Consider the following 15428-nt stretch of genomic DNA (forward strand, 5'->3'; position numbering starts at 1 on the left):
GTGTATAAGCTTCACAATCCTGAGGCTTACTCTGTCTTTTCAAAGAAAGATAGGTTAGAGGACAGTTGGTTGGAAGACCTGTAAAACTTTTACTTTTGTAGATAAGTATCTCTCCAACCAAGCAGTGAGTTCACTGCCAGAGGAGTGCAGGGAAACTCGTAGTGAGGTAGTCTTCATTTCATCTGGCATATAGAAAATAGGATTTCTCATTTATTTTGTATGTGTGTTACTCATATAACATCTGAAAGGTGAAATATAAAACTGAATTAGTTTGCAATTAGTTTCAGATCTTTATGTGAATAACTTGAGTCTCTCGAACTTACTAAAATGTAATGATTGTGCTCAGTAAATTTTACATGGGTTTGTTATGTATTCAGTGCAGTCAGACCAATATATATATGTACAATATGATTATTGTATCTATAGTATGAAGTTATTGTCTGTCTTCAGTTTCTGCAATAGTAATGGTAAAATGCCTCTTTTTTCCACTCTGTCTTAGTGGAATAATTATTATCCAAGCTATGTTTTGGTGGCTTTATTTAGCAGACTAGTTCTGACATTTCCACATCTTAATCTTTCAAAACAGCTGAACGCATGAGAAATGGTTCATAAGAGGAGACAAGGATCCCCCCAGTGTATTTCTTTCACTGTCCTATTGCCATTGTGCAATTTCATTGACCTCCTGCCCTTTTCAGATAACTGCTTTGTAACAGATGCAGAATAAAGAGCTTTTTGACAGGTGAGTTCATATTAATTTACTGCAAATCTGTCTGCTTGCACTGTATTAAAAGACAGGTAGCCAGTAGGACTTAAAGAGTGATGTTTGGTGCTCATTTCCTACCCTCTCTACCTCCCTTCCCCAGCTGAGCCTATTTCCACATCCTATGGAGGACCAGTCAAGCAAAAAAGTCTTTTTTTAACTCTCATTCATGGAAAGAGTATTAGACTGCATATAGTTGGGCTGGCACACTCTCTGGCTGAGCCTCACTGATCAGATGAATTGTTTGAGCCAGCTATTTCTTACAGGCAAGCAGAAAGAACTTGTTCAGACAGTACAGTCACCCTAGAATGGCATGCAGGGATTTAGCAAAGCGCATACATGGGATGGCCTTTTTAATCCTTGTTAGACTTTCTACAACACAGGACATTCGGGAATGATGAGAAATGGCTCTCTGTTGTTCACAGCTTGAATTCTGAATTAAAAACCAGAATTTTATAGTTTGTTTGGGTTGCTGTGTGTTTATATTTTCTTTATGTTAATGCCCCTAAGGAAATAAAAAGCTTCTTTTAACCTTTCCTTAAGATGTACAACAATCCCATGTGATACACTCAGATTAATGCTTCCTGCCTTTTTTTAGAATGAGCACAAAGTAGTGACTAATGACTTAACAGTAAAATTAATCTTATGTACTCTGGCAGTATTATCTTTGTTTGGGAAATTAATATTACTGTGAAGACAAAATACACAATGATAATTGTATTTAGGAGCACCTATCTGTTAGCTGGAAACCAGGGAAAGAATATTTCACATGTAAGTGGAGTAAGCAAAAAGTTTATTGTAAAGCTTTTTGGAAACAGGGAGACTAACTAATGTTATATTTGTCCACCCTCCTCATAGCTAGTATTTTTCATTAATAAGTATTATGTTAATTTTCTCTTGAAAGAACCAGAAGAAGAAACAATATAATGTTTTTAAGAATATAAATATGGGGTGGTTGTGCATTTCTCATCTCATACATTAAAAAAAATACAATAGGAGCAGAATTATCATGATTGCTTATGGGTTTTAGTGACTCTGAAGATGAGATTTGCCAGTAATCACAACAAATTGGGATGGAGTTTTGCTTTTCAATTCTGTTATTGTCAAGGTGCTAAAAGAATGAAAAAATTATTTCCCTTTTAATACACTAGAAAAATTTAGCTTCACAGTCGGGTTTTTTGTCATTCTTCATAGCTGATTTTACTCAGGACAGTTAGTTGTGAGGATGAAACAATTTTTATTCTTTGTCAAAATAGCAGGAAAACTTTCAAAATAAGTAATATATATCTTTTAATGAAATGTAAAAATACTGAATAGGAAACTTCTACAGCTACATTCAAGCACTTAGAACAAAACTGGACCTTTTTCAGCAAGATGTATAGGGTTACATTTTGAGATTTGATTCAAATCTCATACCTTTTATGGAAAGTGAGGCACTGGAAAACATTAATTAATATCATGTCTAACTCAAACTAATATGTTTGATATTTTATTTTAATGACAAACATTGCTGTTCCAATGTTTTGAACATGAAATCAATCCTTCAAACAAATTACTGTAGCCAATCTCAGCAGTGCTGGTTCTGTGAGAAGGTTAATCTTTTGTTGTGTAAAGGAAATGAATTTATTTGGAGACTGTGTGGAAAAAAAAGAAGTAGTTGGAGAGTGCAAAGCAAGGGAAAACAAGAGAAATTGAAATAAAAGCAGGGAGTGTCAGATCATTTATTAAAATAATAAGCAAACTTTGCTGCTGGTTTCTTCATTGTTACTGAAATTAAAAAAGAAATACTCCTTATATCTGCCACAGCCTTACATTTTAAGAAGTCATGTGTCCAGCACTGCCATAAATTAAGAAGAATAATGAGGATAATTTTTATATTCCTTATATTAAATTTTAATTTCATCATACTCTTCACATTTTTTTTGTTTTGGTTTGGTTTGGTTTGGTTTGGTTTGGTTTGGTTTTTTCTTCTGTCACAGTATCTAAAAATGTCAGAAGTAATAACAAATGAAATTGGATTCATGTCATTTCTACCTGGAGTAGAGTTGTTTTGAAGAACTCTTTTAAAGAACTATTTACTCACAATTATTTTTTGCCATTAGGTGTTTAGGATAAGGGCCATATCATCGACGGGTGTTAATTACCATAGATTTATCAAATTAAAATGCAGCAGATCCCAGTTGACAAAAAAGGGAATCTGAGTGGAAATGTCAGTCTCTGCACATCCTTTGGCTGGGGACTCCAGTTGTCTGTGCAGTGATGAGCATGACAGTGCCCAGATGTAGTCCTTATTGACTGGAAATTTATACTTAGTTGAAACAAAAAGGAAATTATTTTAATTTACTTTGGTACAGCTGTGTAAAATATCTGGTTATACTCCTCTCTTCATTCTTGCCATTCCTTTGTATAAACCTTCCCGTTCTAATGCTTCTGGCTGTACCATGTCACTCTACCAATAGTCAGCAGATCTTTGGACACCTGCAGAAAGGATCATAGCAGCACTCCTGACCAGGGTCCCCAAAAGCCCAGACAGTGGCTGGAAGACACACAGGGATTGAGGATTGATTTTACCCTGAGCATGCTACCACTGAGCCCAGTAACTCAGCTGATGCTTAAAGAGCTGTAAGATTCAATTGGGGTGCTTGGTAGTTCCTTAGGAAGTAAGGTGAGCAGCAAGTGTATGTATTTCCCAGGTATATACCTGGGGAAACTTCCACTGTGTGCTGCATCTCTTTTCATGCAGGAGAATTTGCTTCCCATATGCATTCTTCAACTGAAAGTGAATTGTCACCTACCATGGCGTGCTACTTGTTTAGTTCTCTGCTATGGTTTGGAGTGCAATGTTCTACATCAATTAAAAACAGATGAGAGAACAGTTTAGCTGAAGACTTTGTTTCCTTGTAATCAACTGCAAAACAGACCAAGGTCATGTAACAGATTTCTTCTTCACTCTCACTTAGCAGAGAAGGCTGTGTGAATGCAAATTGCTTTATTGGTGGAGGGAATTAAAATTATAAAAAGCTAGGTTTAAAGAAGTGCAAAATCAGGACTGTGTCAGAACAGGGACAATATAATTGTGGTATGGATTCCCATATGGGACTAAATTATCTAGATTTTACTAATGTCAGCAGTTCTATGTGACTGCTGGAATGCAGCCAATGTGCCACATTTGCTTCATTTTTTTAAGATGGTTCTGATTCTACGCAACTTTAAATATGCAGAACGCTAAATTTGCTCTAGGTGTCATAGTGGCACTTCTGTGCTGCATAATTTTGCATGTTAATTTTACTTAAGAGAAACATAAAAGTAGCCTAGAATGTATCCTAATCCAAAGCTAAGTTACTATGAATTTGGTCCAGCTTGTGATCTCTTCAGAAAAAGACTGTTCAGTTCTACAGGCACATATCAAGGTTGTGTCCCTTTACAGAGCATTCCATTCAGTAATACTATTTTGTAGCAACTCAATAAAGCTGATAGTTTTTCTGGGTAATTACCCACAGCCCCCTGCAGGACAAATTAGCATTCATGACCTGAATAATGCTTACTAGAAAGAGTTCAATGGAATTTACTTAATCAGAATCATTGCTTTCTCATGGCTACACTATTTTTAACCTAGTCCCTGTTGTCTGCTAATAGCAAAAATCCTGTGCCAGGTCCAACTTGGCACAGGGTATATAAAGAGAGAAAGATTATCCTCCTCAAAGGTACATAGTATGTTTTTAAAGATTATGGACTGTATTCTGCAGTCTTTACTCAGACCTTGCTTAGGTAAAAGTGCATTGAAGTCAGTGGGAGATTTTCCAGATGACAGAGTGTTGAATCTGACATTATGAAAAGAAGTGTGTGTATATATGTTTGCAAGACAGTCCATGGTTTATAATTTCTGGTAACCCTGAAAAGCTGACAAAGTGGACTTTCAAAAGTGGATTTTAATTTCTGGGTTTGTGAGAGAAGGAAAAGTTCCTGCCTGTTTCAGGACATTTTGTAGGGTTGTTTTTATTTGGGATTTGTTTTTTGTTTGGTTTGGGGTTTTTTTTTGGGGAGGATTGGGGATGGGGGGAGAGGAGGCAGGGTTGAGTTTCTCTTTAATTAGCACTGATATTTTCTAAATTGTATAAAATTAGAAAAACTATTCCTTTGATGGTTTTGACAATTTGTGTTTTGCCTTCTTAAGACTCTGTAACATGTCAAGGTTAGTACAACACACGTGGACCCTTCAGAGGCTTAACGAGATGCTCACTAGTGCAGACAGGAGGATTGGAGAGAATTTCTGAAATATTTCAGAGATTAGGTGTGTGCATGCACACACACACACTCACAGCCACCAACAAAACCAGAGAAACAGCAGGAAAGTTATGTGGAGTTGAACCAGCATTTCCCATTAAATAGTTAATGCTTCAGCTATGTTTTGCTTGTGCAGGATGTATCAATCACAGTAATAGGAAATGGGAGTTGAACCCAATTTGAACAGAACCCAAGGGTTTTGGCAGTGTTGTCTGACCAGTAGCTTCAAAGTGTGGACAAATGACTTTCAGTTTCTGGCCAAAGGTACAATATTAAAGAAATCATGTGCAAAATTGTAGTTCTCTGATATATATAAAGGGTCCTGTGCACTTTTAAACAAAGGTCATTTGCAGTGTGTGTTTGTGCAGTAAGATGTAGCTAAAAGCAAATTTTAGTGCATGATTTAATGGCCGTTGGATGTAGACAATGGGAGTGCTGGAAATACAGAAACCCTTGGAGCACTGTTGGGGGCAGTGGTCTTAGTGAAAGAGATTATGTGAAGAAGTACCAATATACAAAACACAAATGGCATTCAGTACACCAAAAACTATTTTTTGGTGTCTCTCTCCAGGCCAGCCTAGAGGAGTCAGAATAATCCCAGGTGAGATTAAGCAAGAAATGGGACAGGCTGAATAAAACAACATGAAGTGTTGAGTAAAGAGAGACTCATCAAGGCCAAATTTACCCTCAGCTGTGTGTTAGCACAATCCAGTTCAGGATGATCCTGACTTACTTGTTTTTTTAATTGTTAGGAGGCATTAAGTAGCGCTGCTCTGGGAGGAATGGAGCAATAGCATTGCAGCCAGCAGTACATTTAATTGTTCATAGGTGCAGAAAAAGGGAGTTGTCCTTTAGGTTATCATTTCTTTTACTTTAGCAGCAGAGACTATGCCAGACGTTTCAGACAGACCATTTCCTTTCTGCCATCACTGAAGAAATACAGACTGCTCAAGTAAAGCAACAACTGCTTACTTGGGGAGAGTGAGTACTCCAGTTTCAAATGCATTAGATGAAATAACAGGTTAATTTATTTTAAATGAGCATCATACTGTTTATTTGAAAAGAAGTTATAATTACAATGGAAGCCTTAACACTAGCAGAATTTACCAAGTCTTAGTCACTTGGTGGAGTTTGTATCATCTATTTAGCTTTGGTTGGACTGACTCATCCCCAAAGCAGACTGTGAAGCCTTCCTCTTGGGTATCACTGTGTCCCACACCCATCAATTATTTAAAACTTCTTTTCTAGACCTTCACTTCCATGCTTGAATTAAAACCTTTCCAGAAGAAGGCTAAAACCAGGTTCCAAAATTCTAAATTGTCATATTCAGGCTTTACATTTAAAATTTGTTTAGTGGAGTCATTTAAAGTTGTGACTAAATGGGATTTTATCCCGGGTTTATGTCCAGATGCAGAGAGATTTTGAAAGACTGTCACAACTGGAAAGGGAGCTTGCTTGTGAAAATACTCTTTAGGAAGTCTGAATTTTGCATTTCTTTCAACATGACTCTTTCATCAAAAAGCTGGACAAAGCAACTAGACAAAAAAAAAAAAAAAAGGGTAAGAAAGCCTTAATAAGAATTAATTTTTCTGTTTCACAGCAGCAATTCTTTACTTTCTTTGCTTTCATTTCTGCTTTTTTACAAATGTTGAATCAATTGTTCACATCCTGCCATGATATTGACAAAAAAAATGTTAACAATGCATTTGACATTATTTGATTTCTAGTTTATATTGTTTTAGTTCACATGGTTAAGAAAAAATTTAAACAATTTTACAACAAATTTTGAAAAGTAAAACAAAAATAAAAAAATAGCCAGGCTCCCAGAACCTAATTTTGTCTTTAATATCAATATAAGAACAGGTGCAAACATGCAAAACATCAAAGTTTAGCTCAAATTAATTTGTAAAAATAGTTAACTTGATTAACCACTCCCATTGGAGTTATTTGCTAAAGACAATACATTAGACCTATAGACAGATTGGTGAAGAATGAGTAAAGAAACTTCAAAGTTTCTTTCTTTCAAAGTTATTTCAAACACTCTGTTTATTGCCCGTGGGTTCAAAGAAGGGGTTATTGATAGTGTTTAATATAAAACAATTAAAACCCCTCCATAGATGAAGGTGTGCAATGCAGATTGCTTTGAGCAGTATTCAGCAATATCTCTCTGTCTGGGATCACAGTTCTTTGCCCAAGAACTGTTTATTCATTCTGATGCAACAGCAATTAGAAGTCATCCACACAGAAACTCTGAACGCCTTGAGAACAATTAAACTTGCAGTAGCACTGATAACCAAGAGTAACTGTGACTATTTCCTTGATGAGATTCGTAAGCCCATTTTGCCTGGACACACTGATCTCTGGAATTAAATTCTGAGAGCTCCCTGCTACTCAGAGTTCATGGATTATCAGACTACCTATCTTGGACTTGAACTGAGGCAGCAGTACTCTTATCTAGTCACTGTAAGATCACAATTCTCAACTGTAGTCAAGTAAAAGTACAGACTTTAAAAGAAACATTTTAACCACCTCAGAAAACTTTGCAATTCCAAGGGATGAGGAACAAAGAGGTATCAAAAAACCAGCACTGAGACTGGTAAACAACTGCAGTAGTTTGCAAGCATATAAAAATTAAATTCCTCCTCTCCAACATGTGCAGACCCTGCTTATATTCAGTGTCCTAAGTGAAGATAAGGGACCGGTTTTGCTTTGCTCATGTGGGAACAGGAACAGCAGGAGCACTGTGTTGGCTTCTCAGGCAGCTGTAGTCTGGGAACCAAGATAAAGTTGTATGATTAGAAGTGAATAACTGAGAGATTGACATGACTATAGTCTGTCTTGCACTGTGAGGTGTTATGGCATCTGACAAGACTGAATAAAAAATTCCCTTGGAAAGACACAGTGGTGTTTGCTCTGTATTTCAGTAGAAGACAAGTTGCCAAAATCCTGCCATTCAAAATGGCCAAGATGAGAAATAGTCCAAGAGATGATGTAATATGATACTTGATGGTGAGCAGAACTATTCGTCACAACCTAGAGTCATGCTGCTCACTTATTAATGTATATGAAGGGAGTGGGAAATTGTACAAGACATCTCAAGGGAGAATCAGTCCCTTGGAGTCTTAAAGATCTATTTTGGTAAAGAAGACACTCTGGCAATTGTTTAATTGGTTTTTCCATCTATTAAATATGTTTGCTTTTTCAAGAGGGAACCAATGTCCATGTATATGACTTATAAAGAAAAGAATATGAAATATCATTACTGAAATCTTTATCATGAAGAATAAGGAAATATTCTGTTGTAATGTGAGAGAAACTCACATTTTACCTCCTGAACTAGTCGAACACTTAAAAATAAATATTCAGTAGTTCTCTAATGAGATTGTTAAAGCTTTTGCCAGGTAAGAACTGATGTTCTGACACTGATATTTTTATAAAATATCCCCTGAACTTTCAACAATTCTGTGCATTGCACAGTGGCAGAACACAGTCCTAATAGATTAAATGGTTTGATTTAGACTTTTATTACTGGTGTGTGGAGGTGTGAAATCCTGCCTCCAACTAGCCATGATGACAATTTTTTTATTTCCTTCTGGATATTTCTGCAAATAGGAGTTTTCATGCCCTTCACCAATCTACTGCCTACGCTTCAGAGGACATTCAATTAATATCCCAAACATATTTCACTAGCCTTCTTTTAACTCTCTTTCAACATCTTGTGCTATGATGTTGCAAAGATAAGTGGCAATGGTGAGGTCACTGGGATTTTCATCCCAGTTGTGTTAACCACTGTCATTGCACACGTGTGTTTCTTACCTGTTCTCCAGATCATCACTGATATGGGGAAGGATGGTCACAGTCTTATCCAGGGCCAAAGGATCTGACAGAGTGATGATGATGGGTGGAGGGAGGACTGCACACAAAATGTTGTGTTTGCAGTGTTGGGTGATGTATGTAACTCATCTTTCCAGAGTGGATGTACTTAGTGTTTTACTTGAAAAGCTTGTTCTAGTCCTTATTTAACTTCCTCAGTGAGGGGCACTGTTGAAATATACTTTTTTTGTTGTTTGTTTGTGGTTTTTTTTTTTTGTGGGTTTTTTTCTTTGTTTGTTTTTTTGGGGTTTTTTTTGTTAGAAGTCTAAAGATGTTTGAGTGTTTTTTAACAGAAATGAATGCTTTAGATTTGCATTTACAGTGACATAACATTATCTTTCAGAAAGCAAAAATAGCAAGTCAAGCTGAGTAGTAGGTCTTCTATAATATTTGGGTGGGAGCGTTTTTATCAGCAATGTAGCCTTGCCAAAACCAGAAGTATGCTGGAGACCATGACTTTAGGAAAATAATGTTTAGTGACATTAATCTACATCTAATAGAGAGGTTTGTATCATCACTTTGGTTTATATCTGCATTATTGTAGCACATAAGCTGTCACCTGCATTTATATAACATGAGACTGATAATCCTTTTCATGCACAAAATGCAGACCTTGGGGAAGAGTTCATTTTGGCCCATTTCCAGGGGTATGTGTAACGTGTTATGAACAGAATACTGCATTTAAGGCTATCGAGTGCAATTTGCACTCTTTTTCTCTTCAGTATGTCTTACGCTTGACAAGATAATTGCCCCCCATAACACACACACATCCTAAAACACATTCATTACAAAGCCATTGTATTGACATATAGATACAGATATCAGTGAAGGAATGTACTTGATATTCTTTATATAGTATGATATGTCTGGAGTATATCTTCATAAGTAAAAGAGAAGTTAGCAATTGTAATAAACTGAAAATGAAGAAACAAAGTTGAGAACCTTGCATGTTTAAGTGTTCCACTTGTCAGGAAAACAGAATGCTTTATTTCAGATAAATAACTTTTAAAGAGATGGTGGTGATCACACTTTATTTTTTACTGTGGAGTCTCTTGCAAGTTTGTAAATCTTTTAACTTTTTTTGGTTGTGAATATTCCAGATGTTTTTTATTATATACATTGCCTAAGCATGTATACATGCATATACATGCTTTGAGTGTGTAGCTATATGGAACATATGTACTGGAATATGTTATCTGAAGAGTTTGTTGTTATTATTTTAATTCTATACATTAGATATATAGATAATTTGAAATAAAATATAAAAGGTCTTTGTCTTTCAATCTTTGTAAGTTGTGCAGGATATATTCATCATCATTACCAAGCCTGACTCTGAAACATTTTAGAAAATAAGCAAAAATCATTTTAAACCAGTTTTGTTAATTTGTTTCACATACAATTCCTGGGGAGACTAAATGTACCCTAGGATTATGGTATTATAAAATATTATTTGTATTTACTCTTTTGCTTTTACAGTTTAAAAACTCCTTAGTTTGTCTTTGTCTTCTTAATTTTGGCAGAGATTATAGGCCATACCTCTATTATTGACTAGCAAAAAATCTGCCCCACAAAAAACCCCAAAAAACAACCAAAACCAAAGCAACAACAACAACAAAAAAAAAAAAAAAAAAAAAAAAAAAAAAAAACACAAACCAAAGCAAAAAACCCCAACCAAACAAAAACCACCAAAAAACAGCAAAAACCAACAACCCCCCCCCAAAAAAAACCAACAAGAAAACCCACACACAAACAAAAAAAAGCCAAAAATCACTAAAAGACCAGCAACAGCAAAAAATCCCCAACCAAAAATGCCCCCAAAACAAGCAAGGAAACAAAACCACAAAACCTCCAAACAAAAACAACAGCAAACCAGAAAAGGCTAGGTGTGTTGTATTGGTCTTTTCCATCCTTTATTCTGAAAGTTCTATATAGGTCTTCATTTTCAAAGCTTTTAACAGAATTTGCTGGTCCTTTGATACAGTTGTATATAATTTTAACATTGTTCAGCTGTGATGGGTAGTCAGCTGTATGATATGGTACTTCCTGTCTATTGCTTAAGCTGTAGTTTTTATTGAGTTACATAATCAAAGATGATCCCATGACAGCAGCATCTAGATCTCGCATTCCAGTTTGATGAGAGCAGTATATATGAGAAATAACAGGGAAAAGCTGGTCATGCAGAAAGCACTCATTCCCCTCAACCTCTGTGGTGAATCATGTTAGGTAAGCTGTGCCTGCTCTTCCTTTGGAAAGCAGCTTGCTTATATCCATTCATGAGAGTAAAAGTATATCCTGTGAGAATTATTATTTTACATTATTTTCACTAAAGGAGGTTCAAGTCATGTGAAGTGAACATATATCAAACAGAATTTTATGTGGTAGGTTCTACCAAAACTCATACTGTGTACTTTCAAATGCAGATGGAAAGAAACCTTTCTTCACAAAGGTCTGTGTTTGCCTGTGAGATGCACGGTGTTCCTCTCCTTGGTGGTTTTAGGAATTACACTTTTGCTCAGTGGCTTTGTTTTGTAGCCACAGTTAAAAACAGCTCTGTTCAGTGAAGGTAATTTTTGTTCTCCCCTAAACCTAGTACAACATGTATAAAATCAATGGCCAAACATACTCAACATTTTTTTTTTTTAATAGTGAGGAGTTCTCAGACATGCAATATTTTTTCAGGGTTTGCATTTGCAACACCAGCTGTAACAACAATGAACAAGTGTGTTCAGACACCACTGTGCTTGTTGGTGCTACTGACTGACAGGACCATGGTGAACCATGGAGGGTTTCGAGGTTGCATTACATCAGTCCAGGCAAAAAAAGTCTGGCTAAGCACAAAGTAAAAGTGAAAGATTGACATTGTGGTGCAGTGATTCAGTGCTCTGTTCTGTTCATTTATGTCCATGTAGAAAATACAGACCAATGGAAACTTGCAGGGGAATAGACTTTGTTTCTAATGTTAACAATGAAATGCCTTTTTAAGTGACATTTTTATAATGACAAAGAATATTTAAACATTTTTGGTTTCAACACTGGTATCTCTAAATAGCTGTTTCATTTGACCAATACCCTAAAGCAAGACAGGGGTTTTTTGGCTGTTCATGTGGTTGATGGTTCTGCTTTACTTCCTACAAGTACAATCAGGGGTGTTTTCCAATTTGTGCTGGGCCTACAGTTCATTTTCAGAGAGCTTGTGTGTTTTCTTCAAACTTGAAATCTACTCATTCTAGCCATTGGTGCTTTTCAGTCTATCACTAGTGTTTCTTTCCTAGCCCCCCAAAAATTTGGTGTGTTAAAATCTGATGTAATATTACATTATTTACACAAATATGAATCTGTGATAACTCCAGTGAAGTTGGGTTTGCAGGAAAATAACTGAGAGTTTACACACAGAAGTAAGTCACATATGGGGCTTTACATCCACAGACTATTGATGTGTGTTAACTGTCTACTTGTTTGCACTTAAACTGTAAATCCAGTTTAGCTTAGCCTGGAAAGGATAAATTCCGAGAGCACTTTCTTAGTGAAATTTGGGGCAAGTGAGGAACACTGACCAGGGTTTTGTTTTGCTAGCTAGACTATCTTTCACTTATAGCAAAAAAATTGTTATGGATCTATCCTGGCAGCAAAGATGTGGGAATATAGAAATAGTTCAGTAATATGCATTCCATTTGAGTGTTCAGTAGGGTTTTTTTTTTTTTGTGTGGCCAGTCAAATGTAAAAATTGGACAGTAACATTACAAAGGCAATGTTAAAATAAAAGTGCATGTTCAAATTGCAGTAGTTATACATTAAAATTAAGCTATACTATAAATTTCTTTTTATATGTGAAGATGCATGTGTGAAGTTTAGAAAATGAGTCCAGAAAACTTAATGTCCAGATGAAACTAATGGATCAGTAAGTAAACAGACTGAAAATTCTGTTGAATATGATGTCATCCATTTGCTGTAGGTCAGAAATAGCTTCATACTGTTAATTGTAGGTATTTATCATAGTTCATATGATTTTGTGGGGCCTTGTCAGTGATCAAAGGTGGTTCTTTGGACACCTGTCATCAAGTGAGTTAGTAATTGCAGAATAGCTTATTTACTGAACCTAATATGCCATTAAATAGACTTATTTTTTCCCTTTCAGCAGTTAAAGTTGTTGATAAAAGGACAGTTCTGTTTTAGTAAAGTTGATTTGTTGCAGTCAGGTATAATAATTATGTTCTCATACTACATGTTTGCTCATTAACACATAAAAGTTATTCTATTACAGCAATTTAAAAAATCTTCACAGGCAAAAGGCATGGAGATGGTAATTAGAGTGAAACGTCCTGTGGAAACTTAGTTTAAAAAAGAATTAAAAAGAAAAAAAAAAGGACAGTGAAATTGCTGTCATACATGTTTACATGTTTTCGGTATGCCCAGTCAGACTCTTGAAAATGTTGTAAAAAAAATAAGACAAAAAATGCTGCATTTGAGAGATGAGGTCTGCTTTTAGAAATCATAGTAAACATACGGAATACAAAAGTAGTAAGATTTGAACTGGAAGTGAAGTAAATAGTACTACTATTAGGCTTGTGACAGGAGGGAACTTTTTTTCCCCCTGCTTCTCTGAGCCTGAAAGTATATTTGTTCTAACCTTGCACCTGGGTGCAACCTGCTTTCTTTGAATCGACTTGCATTCTGCCTGGGGAAACCATTTCTGGAAAGAATGAGTTCTCTGGGTTTTGCAGCTTGTTTGTGGGATAGATGTGTGCCAGTTCAGAGCCCTCTGTTCTGTGTTGACTAAGACCTTGAAGAGATCTTCAGCACCACTAGGGCACAGAAGATCCTATTGAGACTGTCAGCCTTTTTTCCTGCTAGCTACTTTTTTTTATTAGGCTGATAAACTCCTGAATTGTTGAAAAGCAGCTGCTCTGAGGAGGATTTAGCTAATTCTCAGGGCATTTCTGGGTGTGTGGGAGATATATTTACATCTGGACTATGAAGGTCCCTTGCATTGTTAGACCTAGGTGACCTCCTGCTAGATCAAAAAGGGGTTGCTGGAATGCAATTAAAATGCAGTGTGACTTTCTTTTAAAGCCCCAGTAACCCAATCAACAAGTTCTCTTTCCCCATCTTTTTGTCAGTTCCTTTGCAGTTTCAGATTTTATTCCTGTTTCAAATTTGTGCCATAGTTTGGTTTTACCTTCTTGGAAAATACCTCAGAAAGTATTATTAAAACTCTTTTAAAAAAAGAAATAAAGAAAAAGAAAGTGTCCTGTCTTTTAATAGCCAGTTCTGTGGAGGTTCAAGCTATTAATTTTCACATACTGCTCAAGTAAGCAGAACTATGTGCATTTGATTTTTTCCCTAATAATCTCAGATGTAGTTTTGTTGTAATGTAGTACACAATTCATATTGATTAACAGGTCTGTAAGCGAGATATGCATTTTATAGACACATTCCAATGTGAAGCATGAAATCGAACTGTAAATAATTACGTTTTTTGAAAGGGTGGGCTTTTTTCAGTTCTATGGCAAAATTTGTACTTACTGAAACAAAGGTTTGATTAAAACTAAAAACAAATTTACATTTGCAGGAGTTTCAGCACTGTTGTTTGCAATTTGTTATATGCCTTTACCTGGCATGCTATTTCACCCTTCATGACACACATCAATACCTTCTTTATGTCTGGCTATTACCACTCATTTAAAAATCTATTTTACATGATTCTTTCAGCCAAAAATGGACCGTAATGACATAGAACAGAGCCTGTGCTTCATAAATTCGCCAGGAATCAATACTTTGGCTGGGAATTTGTCAGTCTCACAAAGCTATGCATCATTAAACTTTACTATTATTACAGTGGACTCTGCTTCAAAGTTCACTACCTAGCTGATATTGGATGAACCCATTTAAATCAAGGAAAAGATATGAGACACAAATGCTTCTGTACTGACATGTATTTATCCAGATAATGTTTAATTTATGAAATAGAAGTAGCTCTTAAACTGCTTATTGCTTTATGGGCAAAGTTCAGCAGTATCATCATTAAAGATTATATACTGATTACAAGTTATTGGCAAATGACTTTAAACTGAATCCATTCAGATTATTTCAAATATGATATATTCTGCCCATAGGATCTTATGCATTAATCACACAACATTGAATTTGTGAGTATAAACATCCAATTGAATTCAGAATCCGTATCCAGTCAAACCACATTAGCAGGAGTGTTTATTGCTGTTAAATTCAAACAGGGTTTTTTTTGTCACTCTGCCTATTTGTTACATGGGTTTTCTTGGTAAAAATGCAGGTATTTGTGCAAACAAAAATATTTGTTACACACTATTGATCATGTGGTATGCATCATTATTTTGTGTGAAATATTTTAGCTCCCTTACCAAACAACAAGGATTTTTACATGGCTCCCAGACAGAATAATGAATAAACAATGAAATTCAGGAGTTTATGGATGACACTTGGGAGAACTGTTTATTTCTACTTCTTGAGATTAATCTTGAAAAGAGAAAACATA

Source organism: Sylvia atricapilla, chromosome 9 (assembly GCF_009819655.1).
Source record: "Sylvia atricapilla isolate bSylAtr1 chromosome 9, bSylAtr1.pri, whole genome shotgun sequence".
Lineage (NCBI taxonomy): Eukaryota > Metazoa > Chordata > Aves > Passeriformes > Sylviidae > Sylvia > Sylvia atricapilla.